At 49.3% G+C, this 16,489-nt stretch overlaps 1 pseudogene; it reads right to left on the bottom strand.

Annotated features, from left to right (window-relative positions):
* Nucleotides 1-4,059: 4,059 nt before the first annotated feature.
* On the bottom strand, nucleotides 4,060-5,993 carry LOC116857639 (annotated as a pseudogene).
* Nucleotides 5,994-16,489: the final 10,496 nt, after the last annotated feature.

The raw sequence follows: 16,489 nt of genomic DNA, 5'->3' as shown, positions 1-16,489 counted from the left end.
GTCAATTTCCCCTTTTACATGCCTGCCGCCTGCAGGGGTGAGAAGGCTAAACTCCTATTTCTCAGATTCCCCTGCAACCAGGATCTGCCTTACATTTGGGTTTGTCCAATCAGATGCACTCATACGAGATGTGAAAGAATGGCGGGTGTGAGGCGGAAACCACTCTTCTCCCTGCTCCACCATCATGGAAGGGTTGGCTTTTCTGGGATGGTCTTTCTGATCAAAGCCATTTCCTTTTTTTTTTTTTTTTTTAAACATTGTATTCATCTATTTGACACAGAGAGAGAAAGAGAGAGAGAGAGCACAAGCAAGGGGAGTGGCAGGCAGAGAGAGAGAGAGAGAAGCAAGTCCCTGGTGAGCAGGGATCTCAATGCTGGGCTTGATGCCAGGACACTGGCACTATGACCTGAGCTGCAGGCAGATGCTTAACTGACTGACCCACTCAGGCGCCCCTGATCATAGCCATTTCCTGAGGGCGGTTGTCCATCACTGGGACAGATTCCCAGTTGTGTTGCCTTCCTGAACATGGCAGTGGAAGCCAATTCCTAATTAAGCAGTCAAGGTCCTGATCAAAGAGAAGAAGTCAGCCCTTGAAAAACCTATGGTTTGGCTCCTGAAATTGTACCAGAATGGTCAACACAGAATCTGTTTGAAGATCTTTTTCTTTAATTTGACGTAGAGAGTTCGAGAGAGAGCGCGAGAGAAAACACAAGCAGGAGGAGTGGGAGAGCCGAGCAGGGAGCCCGATGCGGGGCTTGATCCCAGGACCCTGGGATCATGATCCGAGCTGAAGACAGACGCTTAACAAATGAGCCACCCAGGAGCCCCACCACAGAATCTATTTGTTCTGATATTTTTGTTAGCCATTTAATCAGATGTTAGCCATCTGATAATAAGGCCCTTTCTGCCACAATTATCTAGCCTCGGTCCTGGTCTCTGTAAGGAAAGGTGTGAGTTCGTTATGGCTATTTAGCAAATCCCCACAAACTTTGTGGTGTCAAATAGAAATTTATTCTCTCGGGACACCTGGGTGGCTCAGTGGGTTAAGCCACTGCCTTCAGCTCAGGTCATGATCTCAGGGTCCTGGGATCGAGCCCAGCATCGGGCTCTCTGCTCAGCGGGGAGCCTGCGTTTCCCCCCTCTTCTCTCTGCCTGCCTCTCTGCCTACTTGTGATCTCTTTCTTTGTCAAATAAATAAATATAATCTTAAAAAAAAAAAAAAGAAATTTATTCTCTCACAGCTCTGGCAACCAGAAGCTCGCCATCAGTATCACTGGGCCAAAATCAAGGTGTGCTCCCTCCGCAAAGGCTCCAGGGGAGATTCCGCCTTGCCTCTTCCAGTCTCTAGGGGCTACTAGTCTTCCGTGGCTTGTGGCCACATCACTCCCATCTCTGCCTCTGTGGTCATATCACCTCCTCTCTTTCTCTCTCTCTCTCTCTCTCTTTTTTTAAAGATTTTTAAAAAAGTAATCTCTACACCCCAGTGTGGGGCTCAAACTTACCACCCTGAGATCGGGAGTCGAGGCTCCACCGACTGAGCCAGCCAGACACCCCGTCTCCTCCTCTTTTGTGTGGGTAATCTCTCAGTGTATCGCACTTACAAGACACTTGCCATGGCATTTAACTCCCCCCACCCCCTCGTCCAGAATAATCTCATCTCTTCTTTAATTTAATCACATTCGGGAAGACTTCCCTGCCCCAGTAAGGTCACATTTCATTTTTCAGCCTGTCACATGGAACAATGTGGGACCTTTCTTAGAGCACCTATTTCGCCTCAAGCCAGATTCCCCTCATCATCCACCCGAACTGGATCATCATGAAACACTTTTTCTCTTTCTTCCTCTAGATTCACTCTCTGCTCTGTCCTAGGTCTCAGAATCTGGATCGCACCAACGGGGACTCCCTTCCCTTCTGTCTTCCAGCTGGGGTTGGCCATAACCACTCCCTCCCACGTCCCTTCCAGTTTGGGAATGGTAAGTTTGCGGCCATTGGCGGGGCCTGACACTCTCCCTTTGTTGGTTACCCTTAACCACGCCCTGTCTCTGATCATTGCTGCTTAAGTAAGTCCCTTCCCTCATTTGACTGTGACATGGGTGTGCTACAGGGATCCTGGTTGACACACAGTCACATAGTCATGCCTACTCTGATCCCTAGAAAGAGGAATGGGACTCCCACGATTGGTTTTAGGTCAATCAGATTCGGCCAAGAATAACGTGGGGGAGGGGATCTGCCAAAAAGACACGAGAAATATTTTGTCAGGCTGGGAACAACTCTGTCTCCTTTATCCATTTTGGAGCTAGGACCCTGAGATAATGCTTCCTCCTTGTTTGACAGTTTATATGTTAAAGCTTTTCTTAAAGTAATGGTACATTGGTTAAGTATGGAGTCCTTACTTGTGCCAGGGACTGGCAGCTGACATGACTTAATGTTTTTAATTCCCACAATCACCTGGTGAAGAAAGATATTGGGACTATTTTATCCATTGGAAACTAAGAGTTGAAGTGACTTGCCCAAGGTCACACAGCAACTCGGTGAGCAGACTTGAGATTCTAAGATCTCTCTGACCTCAGAGTTCACTAAAAAAAAAAAAAGATTTATTTATTTCTTTGAAAGAGAGAGAAGGGAAGGGGCAGAGGGAGAGAGGTTTTTTTTTTTTTTTAAGATTTTATTTATTTATTTGAGAGAGATCACAAGTAGGCAGAGGCAGACAGAGAGCGAGGGGGAGGGAAGCAGGCTTTCTGCGGAGGACTCTGGGATCATGACCTGAGCCGAAGGCAGAGGCTGTAACCCACTGAGCCACCCAGGCGCCCCAGAGGGAGAGAGTCTTAAGCAGATTCCACGCTGAGGGCTCAGAGCCCTACCTGGGGCTTGATCTCACGATTCTGATATCACACCCTGAGTTAAACCAAGAGTCTGATGCTTAACCAACTGTGCCATCCAGGCACCCCAGAGTTCACATTTTTAACCACTATGATCATACTATCTTCTTTATCATACTGGAGACACTTCTACCTATCAGGTCGAGTACTCATTGCTTTGCATATATTATTTTGAATCCACAAAACGTATGAATACATCTCACCATCTTTTTTGCCCTGCTGAGATCTAACTCATCATCACAGCACACCTAGACTCCCTTATCCACTCCTAGGCATGCCAGTCCCCTTTCCTCTTACAAGGCCAGAATGTTAGACGCATACATTGGAACAGCGGCTTCCTTGCTCAAAAACCCTGCCGGGACTCGCTGTGTATCCTCCAGGAAATCCAAGTGCTTTGAAGATCTCGCAGACGCCGTAGGACCTGGCCCTTGTCTACCTGGTTAACCTTGCTCCCAGCATGGAGCTCTGGACTCCAGTGCTAGCCTCCTCTCTGCTCCTCCAACTGACGACCAGCTCCTTCCCCAGTCTGGAGCTCCTTGAGGATAGGGGCTGCAGCACAGTACCCCAATACACAGCAAATAACTGACAACCAGGAAACAGCATCCACTCAGAATGAGTGTGTGACTGAATGGGTGGATATTGACAAATGCATCTTTAGAAGAAAAGTATCACTAGGCTATTTTCAGATGAAGAACCTAGAAGTCAGAAAAGGCTAGTATGTTTCTGAAAGTAACTTGGCAAATAAATGTCCCATCTGGGTATCAGATTCAGGTTGGCCTTCCTCCTCTTCACACCACCTCCAAATGATTGCTCCCAGCTAGTCAGTGTAACACCATTTAAGAAGTGAAAATAAACACCTCAGGGGGGAACGGGTGAAAGCACAGGTACACAGGGCATACAGACAGGAGGACACATAAATAGCAGGATCCAAAAAATATCACAACAAGGGGGAACTCTGACGTTTGTGATTCCCCCAATCCCTCAAGAAATGAGACCAGCTTGGGTGGGGAGATAAAAGATTCAGATTCATAGAATCTTTTTTTTTTTTTTAAAGTAAGCTCCACAGCCAGCGTGGGGCCCAATAGAACTCATGACCCTAAGATCAAGACCTGAGCTGAGATAAAGAGTGAGAGGAGGCTTAACCCACGGAGCCACCCAGGCGCCCAAAATTCCCAAATTCACAGAATCTCAAAGGAGGTGTTGAAGGTTCAGATCAAAGGTCCAGCCCCGTTATGGTGAGAAGAACCCAGGACAATGGCATGAGTAAGACTGTCTCTGGGTACTTGGCAGAAGGGGGTGGGGGGTAGGGAAGCAAAAGACTGTCAGTGGCCAAAGTGGGCCGAGGTTTGAAGTTTCTTCCTGAACAACCTTGTAAAGATAATAGGGCAATGCATCCCGCGGAAATATCGCTGCACCCCGGGGAAACTCGGTCTGGTCTTGCGAAAAACACTCGCCCCTCTGGCCCTCAGGGCAGGTGGGTAGAGGTCCGGCCAACGCACGCTGAGTCCCCCGAGCCTCAGTGCCCACTGGCTGAGACACCCGCCTGCTCCAGGGGGCCAGCAGAAGGCAGCCCCCCGCAGCCGGCCGCCTGCAGACCCGCGGGTCCCAGGTAAAGGCGCCGCGGGGATCAGAGACAAGGCCCCGAGTTCGCCACCAGCTTCAGGTCCCACGTGAGCAGGCGCAGGAGGTTGAAGATGACACTGGCTTCGTGGCACCGAGGCGAGTCCTGGAACCCGGGAAGGAGGCGGAGCCGGGTTGAACCAGGAATTCCCTTTCGGGCAAAGTCCCCTCCAAAGTCCCCTCACCGCTCAGAGTCGGAGCTCCCAGCCCGCCTCCACCTCCCACGGTCCTCCCTGCGGTCTAACTGCCCCACCGCCTGCTCCACTCACAGCTCTCCGTGTTGGGGGACGCCTCCTCGGTGGCCGCAGGGACTTCCTCCACGAGCCCGGCCGGACCAGCTCGAGCTGCAGGGGGGACACGAGGGCCATGGAGACGGCGAAGAAGCGAGTGTCCCGGCCACTCTGCCCGCGACCCTCCCAGCCACAGACCAAAGCCCGGATCGGGGGACACCGACACCACGCGAATCGTGGCTGCGGAACAGACCGGCCAAGCGGGTGGGCCTGGGCTGGAGGCCGGGGGCGCAGAGAGAGCTGGGAGGACACGAGGGGCCGGGGGCGCGGGCGGCACTCACGCAGGCCCCCACGTCCCGTCGCGCGGCCGCCAGCAGCTCCAGGGTCGGGCCGGTGCCGGGGAACCGATCAGGGCTCGGCAGGCGGCTCAGCACCGCCTGGGAGTCCGCCAGGTCCCGGACCACAACGCGGAGGCGCGCGCACGACTGCGGGGGGAGCGGACGCCAGTTAGCGAGGCCGTGCCCCCGACCCGCGCCGTCCCCCATCCCCCGCGACGGCTCGCCCCCCTACCCAGGGCCGCGGACGATCCCTCCTGGGGCGGAACGAGCAGTTGCGCGGCCTCCAGCTCAGCGTCTCCTCCTCCTGCGGGACAAGGGCCGGCGTGACGCTGGGCCTCCTCGCCAGGCCCCCGAAGCGCTGCGGCGGCGGGGATTCCTGCACGTGGGACGCGCCTGGCCGGGACGGTTGTGCGGATTGTGCACGCAACCGCGCCGCTCTCGCAAGGCGCGAACGCTGGCTGAAGGCACCCCGCGACGCTTGGCCTCGCGCAGCCCGCCCTTTGGTCCGACGTGGAGCCCAGCCCGCCTGCAGGGGGCGCCCTCGGGGCACTGGCCCAGAGGCGCGGTGGGTGCTCCCGCCCGCTCCCCGCGGCGACCCGCAACATCTGCTGCTCAGAATCCTGGCCCGAGATCCGAGCCGCCCTGCGGGGCGCTAGGGCGCTAGAGCGCCAGGGCCGCCGCACACCGGGACCAGCGGCTGGGGCCCGGCGGGCCCTCGGGCTCGGGGGACCGGGTGGGGACGTCTGGGCATCACTCACGTAGCGGTCCCTCAGCGCCTTGACGGCCGCCAGCGCCCTGGGATCCAGCGAGCGGTAGTGGGAGAGGAGGCAGCGCCGGGGCGTCGCCACGCCGGGGTCCGCCGCCTCGCCCGCTGTCACCAAGACCCACAGCGCCACGGCCATGGCGGCTCCGCCCCTCCGCCCCATCTCTGCTCCTGCAGAAAGCGACGGACGGCAGGCAAGACGCCCAGCCCCTGCCTCTGCTGGGCCTCGCACACCGACTGATGCTCAGAGCGCGGGCGCCCAGCACACGCGGTGGCGATGGCGGTGGCGGTGGCGGTGGCGGGAGAGACCAGGAGCCCGGAGACCCCCTCTCTGCGTCGGCCTCTCTGCGCTCGCCGCCCCCCTGCGAAGTGCCCTGGGTGCCTCCCTGGTGCGGCAGCGGGACGGGCCTCCCACTGGCCCCGGCGTGGTGCCCACCTCCGACAGCGGTGCCTGCGCCCTCCATGGCGGCTTTATGTGTGCGGCGGAGACCCGGTGAGCCATCGGGCTTTCCCTCGCCATCCCGCTAAGCTTTCCGAACATCAGCGCTGGCGACAGGCCCGGTGGGATGCCTGCCATGGAGAAAAGGACTTTCCCCGGGCGGGGTACCGTGCCAGCCCTGACTCTGCCCCAAAGTCTGCCACCAGTTCTGGTCTCCGTCCCATTCTGTATCCCATCTTCTTGTCATAGCCTCGGGGTCCTGATCTCCGTTGTATATATGTTACAGAACTGTATAAACGGCTGTGTAACAATCAGCCATTGTATAGGCTTACTGTGTTCTAGACCCTGTTTTAAGAAATCCATACATAGGCGCGCCTGGGTGGCTCAGTGGATTAAAGCCTCTTCCCTCGGCTCTGGTCATGATCCCAGAGTCCTGGGATCGAGCCCCACATTGGGCTCTCTGTTCAGTGGGGACCCTTGCTTCTTTCTCTCTCTCTGCCTGCCTCTCTGCCTACTTGTGATTTCTGTCTGTCAAATAAATAAAATCTTAAATAAAAAAAGAAATCCATACACAGGTGTCACCTTTTTGGAGAGAGATTTTATTTATTTGAGATAGAGAGAGAGCATGAGTGGGAGGCAGAGGGAGAGGGAGAAGCAGGCTCCCCGCTGAGCAAGCAGTCCAATGCAGGACTCCATCTGGGGACCCTGGGATCACGACCTGAGCGGAAGGCAGACGCTTAACTGAGTGAGCCACCCAGGCACCCCAAGGTGTTACTTTTAATTCCTCAAAAAGCACTCAGCAAAGGATGTCCTATTATTACCCCCATTTTGTAGATCGGAAAACTGAGGCACAGAAAAGTGAAGGAACTTTTCCAAGGTAGGCAGTACCTGACAGAGGCCCGATTTGAACCTACACAATGTCCAGCCCCAAGGCTTTCTCTATAAGCCAGTAACTGCCCCTGCATATCTGATTCAGTTTCTCCTCTCTCTCCATCTCCATTTGCCTGGTTCCATTCCTTCTTTTGCGCTCTGTAGAGGCCTCTCTTGGCTCTTTTTCCTGTTTCTGTCCCTGATTTTGTCTAGCTTCATATTTATCTCATTCCTTTTTCTAGCAATCACCCAGGACTCCTCTGTCTGTGTCTGTCTGTCTGTCTCAACCTCCTTGTTTTAGTTTAAAAATAAAATCTACTTCACCTTGGAACCACTGTCAAAAAAAAAAAAAATCTACTACTTTTTCTGATAGCAATAGTAATGCCAGTTCATGGAAAATACAGAAATGCATAAAGGAGAAAAAAAATACTTTTTTTTTTTGTTTTCTCCCCTCAGCCTAACTCTGGACCTTTGTTTCCAATGTGTAGCTATTTGATGTCTGTTTATTTGTGCATATGTTTCCTGATTACCAAAGTAACACATTTGAAGATTCAGTCAATGCAAAAACACTGGACTTGGTGAGTTAAAGGAGGTCTTTAATCCCACTTCCTGGAGGTGATTCTTCTTAACAATTAGCAACAATTCCATGTGCTATCTCCCCCCTTGTTAAACACCCCCCCCCCTTTTTTTCCTTTCTAGAAATCATTTCTCCTAAACTGAAACCAGGCTGTACATGGTTTGGTAGCCTGTTTTTTTTATGTCTTAACATTATCTCTCATTTGCATTTCTCCACATCTTTAATGCTACTGTACCAGTTAGGGTCCCAGCAGGAAACAGATGGCCCAATCAATTTAGGATAATTTGAGGTGGGTTTAATACCAGGAGAATTTACAAAGGTTTGGGGTGGTAAAGGTAAAGGTAAATGACCAGGGGCAGTGCAAGGCCTTGGGGCCCTGGATGGGGGAAGGTCTGTCCTCCTTAGGCCCAGGGGAAAGGGAAAGGGGAAGGAGTGGTTGTTTGACCTGGGAAGGAGAATCTTTTTTTTTTTTTTTTTAAAGATTTTATTTATTTATTTGACAGAGAGAGATCACAAGTAGACAGAGAGGCAGGCAGAGAGAGAGAGAGAGAGAGAGAGAGGAGGAAGCAGGCTCCCTGCTGAGCAGAAAGCCCGATGCGGGACTCGATCCCAGGACCCCGAGATCATGACCTGAGCCGAAGGCAGCGGCTTAACCCACTGAGCCACTCAGGTGCCCCAGGAAGGAGAATCTTGTTAGCAGGATGGACAAGTGCACAAATTGTCATGACCCTGCAGGGAGGAAAGCTGGGAATTAAATATATTCTCACGTCTCAGAGAATAAATACTCTCCTTTCCTCTCCCTGGGCCTTCTATGAGGCCTCCAGTCGGCTGCACCCCCATGGAGGCCAAAGGCCAGCCTCCTGGGATGTGGCAGCAATGAGGGGGAGCAGTCAGTAGGAAGAGTTGGGCTGGAGGGGCAGTGGGAAACATCCCACATATAACACTATTAAGGCTTTCGTTCTAATGGGATCATTTAGTAACCAATCCCCTCCTGGTAGGCACTGAGGTTATTTCCAGGTTCTGTTAAAGCCATGGTTCTCCAGGCTGGTGGAAAGGGAGGTAGCAATTTTTTCATTCTCTTAACTGCTGAAGTTTTTAAGTTGAATAAAATTTACCTGCTCAATTTTTTTCTTTTGTGGGTTGTGCTTTCGTTGTATCGAAAGTCATACCAAATTAAAAGTCCCCTAGATTTCCTCTGTGCTGTATTCTAGTAGTTTATAGTTTGCACTTTATATATTGAGATCTATGATCCACGGTGAATTACATGTGGAGTTATCACGCAAATGAGGGGCTCAGGTCATGATCCCAGGGTCCTGGGATAAACCCCTTGAATTGGGCTCCCTGCTCAGCAGGAAGTCTGCTTCTTCCTCTATCTCTACCCCTCCCCCCACTTGTGTGTGTGCTCTCTCTTTCAAATAAATAAAATAAAATAAAATAAAATAAAATAAAATAAAAAAAGTTGGTTACTTAACTGTCTAAGCCACGTGGACACCCCTGTTCATTGTTTTTGTTTTGTTTTGTTTTGTTTTAAGATTCTTTTATTTATTTAAGAGAGAGAGAAAGTTGGGGGAGGAGCAGAGGGAGAGAATCCTCAAGCAGCCTCCTGGCTGAGCACAGGAGCCCAAGCAGGACGCTGAGAACATGACTTCAGCTGAAACCAAGAGCCAGATGCTCAGTGATTGGGCCACCCAGGTACCCCTGTTCATTGCTTTTATGCAGGAAAACCACAGACTTTTGTATGTTAACCTTGTGTCCTGCAACCTCGTTATAATCATGTATTGGTTCAGAAATGTGTTTTTATTTTTTTTAAGATTTTATTTTATTTTACTTTGACAGAGAGAGAGAGATCACAAGTAGGCAGAGAGGCAGGCAGAGAGAGGGGGGAAGCAGGCTCCCCGCCGAGCAGAGAGCCCCAGGACCCTGAGATCATGACCTGAGCCGAAGGCAGAGGCTTAACACACTGAGTCACCTAGGCGCCCCCAGAAATGTGTTTTTAATGCATAATATAAAATACACATGGCTATGCAGAAAACCCATTATATTGAAACCCAGTTGTCAAAACATAAAAGCAAGTTTGTAATAAGTAATGCACATGCCTTGTTATCAATGCATTAAGTAACAAGATACTGCAATGGGGTTTAACAACCACTATCCTTTTGAGGTGGTAATGAGAGTAAATGACATGTCAAGACACCTGTCACATCTGTAGCGGACCGTGAAAATATCTGATTTCTTTCAGCAACAAAGTCACAGTTTCTGCTATTACCATTGTGGTTTGTTGCTTACATTCGTAATGGAAAGACATGCTAACTTTCATTAGAGAGCAGTGAAAACGAAAACGCATCTTTTTCTCGTGCAAGTTCAGCCTTCCCTGAGTCCTACTGTGGGGGTGATCTGTGGACCCCAGGTTAAGCTAGACCTGCAGCAGTTAAATAGAATGAAACAGATCTATATGTGTTGACACGGAAGAATCTTCACGACATCCTATAGAGTGAAACGAAGTTATACGGCTGAACAGTACCCCTGGCGGGGCACTACCTTTGTTCAGAAGAACTCACACGTTCAGCGGAGAAAAATAGCCTTTTTCACCGACGGTGCTAGAGCAATTGGACATGCACGAGCCAAACAGTGAACCTTGATCTAAACTTCACACCTAAAATAAAAGGAACTCAAAATGGACCACAGACTTAAATGTAAAATACAAAGCTAGAAGACTTTTAAGCAGGGGGGAAATCACCAAAAACACCTTTGGGATCTAAAGCTTGGCAAAGTTTTTAGGCTTGACACCAAAGGCTCGATCCGTAAGAGGACAATTGATGACCTGGACACGACTGAAAGCTTTTCCTCTGCAAGAGACCATGTTAAGTGGACGGAAAGTCGAACTAAAGACTGGGAAGAAATATTTGCAAATCACCTATTGGATCGAGGACTAGTACCTAGAGTATACAAAGAAGTCTGAAAACTCAACAGTAAAAACTTAAACAGTCCAGGGGCACCTGGCTCCCTCAGTGGGAGGAGTGTGCAACTCTTTATTTCAGGATCCTGAGTTCAAGGCCCATGTTGGGAGTAGAGATTACTTAAATAAATAAAACTTTAAAAAAAAAAGTTAACAGTCCACATGGGAAATGGGCAAAAGAGACATTTCACCAAAGAATATACACAGATGGGAAATAAGCACACGAAAAGACCTCCTATGCCATTAGCCATTAGACAGATACAAATTAAAACCACAGTGAAAGAAAAAAAAAAAAACCACAGTGAGATCTCATCACACAGCTATCAGTATGGCTAAGCCAAAAAATAATGACAACATCAAATGCTGGTGAGGTTGTAGGAGAAAGTGATCACCCACCATTGGTGTGAATGTAGAAATGGTACAGCCATGCTGGAAAAAAGGATTGACAGTTTCTTAAAAAACTCAACATGCAACCACCACATGACCTAGCAGTTGTGTTCTTGGGCATTTATCCCGGATAAAGGGAGACTTATGTTCCCATAACATCTCCCATGTGAATGTTTATAGCAGTTTTATTTGTAATAGTAAAAAACCGGAAACAATCCTGATGTCTTTTAACAGGCGATAGTTAAATAAACTGTAGTGTATACATACCATGGAATACCATTCAGCAATTAAAAAGGAAGACACTCGGGACGCCTGGGTGGCGCAGTCCGGGTAAGTGGTTGCCTTCGGCTCTGGTCATGATCCCAGGGTCCTGGGATCTAGTCCCGCATTGGGCTCCTTGCTTAGCGGAAGCATGCTTCTCTCTGACTCTGCCTGCTTGTGTTTTCTCTATCTCTCTCTAACAAATAAATAAATGAAATCTTTTTTTTAAGATTTCATTTATTTATTTATTTGACAGAGAGATCACAAGTAGGCAGAGAGGCAGGCAGAGATAAAGGGGGAAGCAGGCTCCCCGCTGAGCAGAGAGCCCGATGTGGGACTGGATCCCAGAGCCCTGAGATCATGACCTGAGCCAAAGGCAGAGGCTTTAACCCACTGAGCCACCCAGGTGCCCCAATAAATAAAATCTTAAAAAAAAAAGAAAAGGAAAACACTCTCCCCCCCCCAATTTATTATTTTTTATTTCTTTTAAAAGGAACACACTCTTGATACACAACTGTCTGTGTAAAGGTCCAGGGAATGATACTGGATGCAAAGAGCCCATCACCAAAAGTTACACACCATAGGATTCCATTTATATAACACTCTTACATGACAGAAGAACACAGGGGTGCCTGGGTGGCTCAGTCAGTTAAGCCTCTGCCTTGGGCTTGGGTCATGATCCCGGGGTCCTGGGATCAAGCCCTGTGTGGGTTCCCTGCCTTGTGGGGAGCCTGCTTCTCCTTCTCCCTCTGCCTCTCCCCCACCTCTTCCTCTCTCTCTCTTCCTCACTCTCTCTCTCTGTAAATCTAAAATTAGGTGAAAATAAAGAAGCTTAATCAACACAATTATGCACAAATATTATATATTGTCTCGGGAGCTGTATGATGTATCTCAAAATGTATAAAAAAGGTTTTCAAACATATATATCCCTAGTTGATTAATAGGGGCATATCTCTGGGGAGGGCATGGGAACTGGGGAGATGATCCTTGGAATACTTAATCTCATCAATAATATTTTAGTTTCTGGGGCGGCTGGCTCAGTCCGTGGAGCTTTCTGACTCTTGTGGGTTTGAGTTTGAGCATCACGTTGGGTGGAGAGGTTACTTAAAAATAAAATCATTAAAAAATAATATTTTATTTCCTTACAAGGAGAGGGGAATTCTACTTGAGTAATTAAAAATTTAAACCAGCTCAGAGCGTCTGGCTGGCTCAGTTGGTGGAGCATGCAACTTTTGATCTCCAGGTCATGAGTTCAGGCCCCACATTGGGTATAGAGATCGCTTGAAAATAAAATCTTAAAAAAAGAAAATTAAAACCAACTCATTGGTTATGGGGGAAATGCTAGCTCATTGATTCCTTAATTCCTGGTAGGATGAAAACATTTTGAGAGCTTTTTAAGAGGTAGAACCTGTTGATTTGACCTCTAGACCTGCAGATATGGCCAAGTAAAATGCTGAGTTTGCTCTCTGCTGAAAATCTCTATTTACCAAATCTTTTTTCCAGCCTGTACTGGGCCCACAGACTCTGCATCTGTGAGTCTCCCCGCCCTCTGGCTTATGGTTGGGTTCAGGCAACAGGACGTGCTGGCAGGAGATTGAAAGGAGGAGGTGAGCAAGGCTGGGGTATTTATTCTCTGTCCTCCTGATGCCCTCCCTGCAGGGCTGAGGTCTGACAGTGGCTGCATTTCTGTTCCTCTACCTACAGCCTTGCTATGACGACCCCAGCTTTCCACGTTACTAGCCACTGGATGCAACACCATCCCTTGTTGCTTCCCTTAACCTGCCCACTTCGGCCCAGATTACACATTTGGGTAGGTCACCTGCTTCCTGTATATTTCAATTTTTTTCCTGAGTTTTTTGCACTGGGACTTTTATTGAGATAACTGTAGCCCTGCATGCTGTTGTCAGTAATAATACAGAGAGGGGCGCCTGGGTGGCTCAGTCAATTAAGTGTCTGCCTTCAGCTCAGGTCATGATCCCAGGGTCCTGGGATTGAGTCTGGCAATGGGCTTCCTGCTCAGTGGGGAGTCTGCTTCTCCCTCTGCCTCTGTCTCTCCTCCCTGCTTGTGTGCTCTCTCTCTCTCAAGAAAATAAATAAATAAAATCTTAAAAAAAAAACACAAAAAACCTTTCTATTAGGTTGGTATCCATCTTAGTCCACTAGGCTGCTTTAACCAAATACCACAGAGTAGGGGGTTCATGAACGACAGAATTTATTTCTCACAGTGCTGGAGACTGGGAAGTCCAAGATCAGGTGTCTGCATGGTCACATGAAGACCCTCTTCCAGGAGGCAGAGTTCTCATGGGGTGGAAGGGAGCTTGGGAGCTCTGTGGGATTGCTTTCAAAAGAGGACTAGCCCGGTTAATGACTTCCTCACCTCTTAAAGGGGCCCCCAACCAGTACCATCATCTTTGTTGATTAGGATTTTGACATCTACATTTTAAGGGGACAAATATTCAACAGTATTAAATGTACTTTTTACTGTACATCATTCGAGCTCAATAGCCTGTGTTGCGGGGCTCAGAGCTGACTTACTGATTGTCAAGAAATGGCATTTGCTACATCTCCGTGTCCTATCCCACCGCGCTCCACTCTTCCTGCCGTCACCAACTTTACTTGTAGTTCTTCAGCCTTTAGAGGCATGTGCCGGCCTTTTAGCCCCAAAGTGTATGTCGGTTCAGAACACATTTGGTGGCCAGTAACCAAAACCCCAACTCAAACTGATTGGAGCACTGGACAATTTATAGACTCATAGAACCAGAACTCCAGAGTTTAGGTGATGTTTGATCCTGGAGGACATCACGAGCCTCCCAGTTTTGTTTTGTTTTCTCTTTCGGGTCTCCCTTTCACAGGTGGGAAGGCTGTTTATCCTTACAAACTTCTAGAGGAGTGCCAGCAGCTGGCCTGGCTTTACACTTCCTTCTTCTTCAGTGGGTAGAAGACAGTTTCTTTCCCCAAGATGTCTGAGACTGAGATTTATTCTGATTGGACTGGCTTAGGTCACATGTCCATAACCAACCCAATCACTGGAGCCAGGGAGACAACTGAGGCAAATGGCAGCAGCCAGGTCACATTCTCCATCCCAAAGATGGGGGGAGGGAGGGATGCACATCCTCTTCCCAAAACCGTCTGACTCTCCAACTGAAACGGGGGATACCAGGATGGGTGCAGGAGAAGTAATGGAAGCTTGGAAAGTATGCTGCATGGGTTCCTCAAGAGGTCCTTTCTAGAATTTCCCTCATGATTTTTTGGAGTCCTTACATTTCAGCCATTTTGATGTTTCTTTTTTCTTTTTCATCTTTTTCTTTTTTTTCCACTTTTGGATTAGCATATTTCACTGCTACTGTCAAAGTGCAGAATTTTTTTAAAAATCAAGAAGATCTAAGACCTTATTTCCTTTCTCCCACCCTCTCCTCCAAAAAACAAAAACAAAAACACAAACAAAAACAAAACAAAACAAAACAAAACAAAACAAAACAAAAAAAAACCCCATGATTTTCTTGCTGTATTTTCCTCTCTGCAAATGCCAACCAGGACTCTATGCAGGAGGGCTGAGCGGAATTGGTCACGTCGCCCCTTCTTCCATTTCTTTCAAACCCCAAGGGCACAGGCTCAGGAGACAAGGTGTGGGTGGTGGATAAAAGGCAAAATTCAAGCAGCTAGAGAGGGCCAACCAGCGTGGGGTCGTGGGCGAGCTGGGGCCAAGGGGGCCAGTTCTCCATCCCCTCGGGTATGGTGGGGCCCTGCAGGGCATAGGCCGAGGTGGGGGAGGGGGGCTCCCTCGGAAAGCATGGACTCTCACCCTCTGGGGATGGCTTGCGGCCACCATCTGGTGCTGTGGGCTGCCAACTGGGCGGCCCTCAGGTGGGCAGACAAACGCACACACCATAGCCCAAAGTCAGCCCATTTTAATGTTTCTTAAAACGTCTATGCCTTTGGGGGGCCTGGGTGGCTCAGTGGGTTAAGTGTCTGCCCCTTGATTTCTGCTCAGGTCATGATCTCAGAGTCATGAGACCAAGCCCAAGTTGGGTTCTGCACTCAGCCCCAAATCCGCTTGCTATCCTCTCCCTCTCCTCCTCTCCCCCTCTACACTCCCCCCACAGTGTTGGTGCTCTCTTTCTCTCTTAAAAAAAAAAAAAAAGGCAAAACAAAAACCTCTATGCCTTTGAAGAAGACTTCCGCTGAAAAAACAAAGTAATTTTCTCATAATGCTGAGAAAGACCTACATCTGAAAAAGTCACGACTTGCCTGTAATTATCAGCATTCATTAATGAATTTAATTATAATGAGTTAGATGGGGTCTCATGGTTGAACTTGCTGAAAATATACCTGAACTATTCTGTAGATGGGCAGATCAGTCTCTATGGACGAGGGAAGGTAGAACACCACTGACAGTAACACGGTTGGGGGGGGGGGTCCCAAAGCCACATCTAGGAGCTGTGTGAGCTCCGGCAGGACCCGTAGCCTCTCTGTATCTCAGTTTCCTCATTGTCAAAATATCAGCTAACAAGAGGACCTGTGTCGAAATGCTGCTGAGGAGAGTAAAGCAGTAAGTACAAGAGTAGAGCTCCAAGTGGGGTCTGGCAGATGGGAAGTGTTCAGTACAATTCAGCTAATGATGACTATTAACCGTGATTGAAAAACTCATGTCTGACCCTCCACTCTTCAACAGCAAACTCACATTTAAAATCAGTACAGGAATGCCTATCATTTAATAGCCAACTCAGGAAGGAATGAGGAAAAGCCAGAGAGAACACAGAGGGGAGTTTTCAGAGTGAGAGAGAAAGATAAACCGAGAAAGACAGGAATGGAAGGACAAGAAGAGCCTGCCTGTGGGGCACTAGACGCCCACAGTGTGAACTCACCCCCAGGGCAGGCACTTGAGTGGGGAGGCCTGCCACTCTTGTCGTTGGGAAGGGAAGAAGTGGTCTGTTTTCAGGTCATTCCTAGAGTGCAGAAGAAAGACCAAGGCAGGCGGAAAAGACAAACAGCTGTCCAGAAGACAGGAGCAGTTGGCTCAGGATAAAGTGTTGGGGCAGAGTCAGGGCTGGCACGGTACCCCGCCCGGGGAAAGTTCTCGCCCCATGGGAGGCATCCCACCCGGCCTGCCGCCAGCGCTGACGTTCGGAAAGCTTAGCGGGATGGCGAGGGAAAGCCCGATGGCTCACC

Source organism: Lontra canadensis, unplaced genomic scaffold (assembly GCF_010015895.1).
Source record: "Lontra canadensis isolate GAN:19392208 unplaced genomic scaffold, GSC_riverotter_1.0 scaffold125, whole genome shotgun sequence".
Classification (NCBI taxonomy): domain Eukaryota; kingdom Metazoa; phylum Chordata; class Mammalia; order Carnivora; family Mustelidae; genus Lontra; species Lontra canadensis.
Note: the sequence above shows the minus strand (reverse complement) of the source record. Positions and strands in the feature narration are given on the sequence as shown.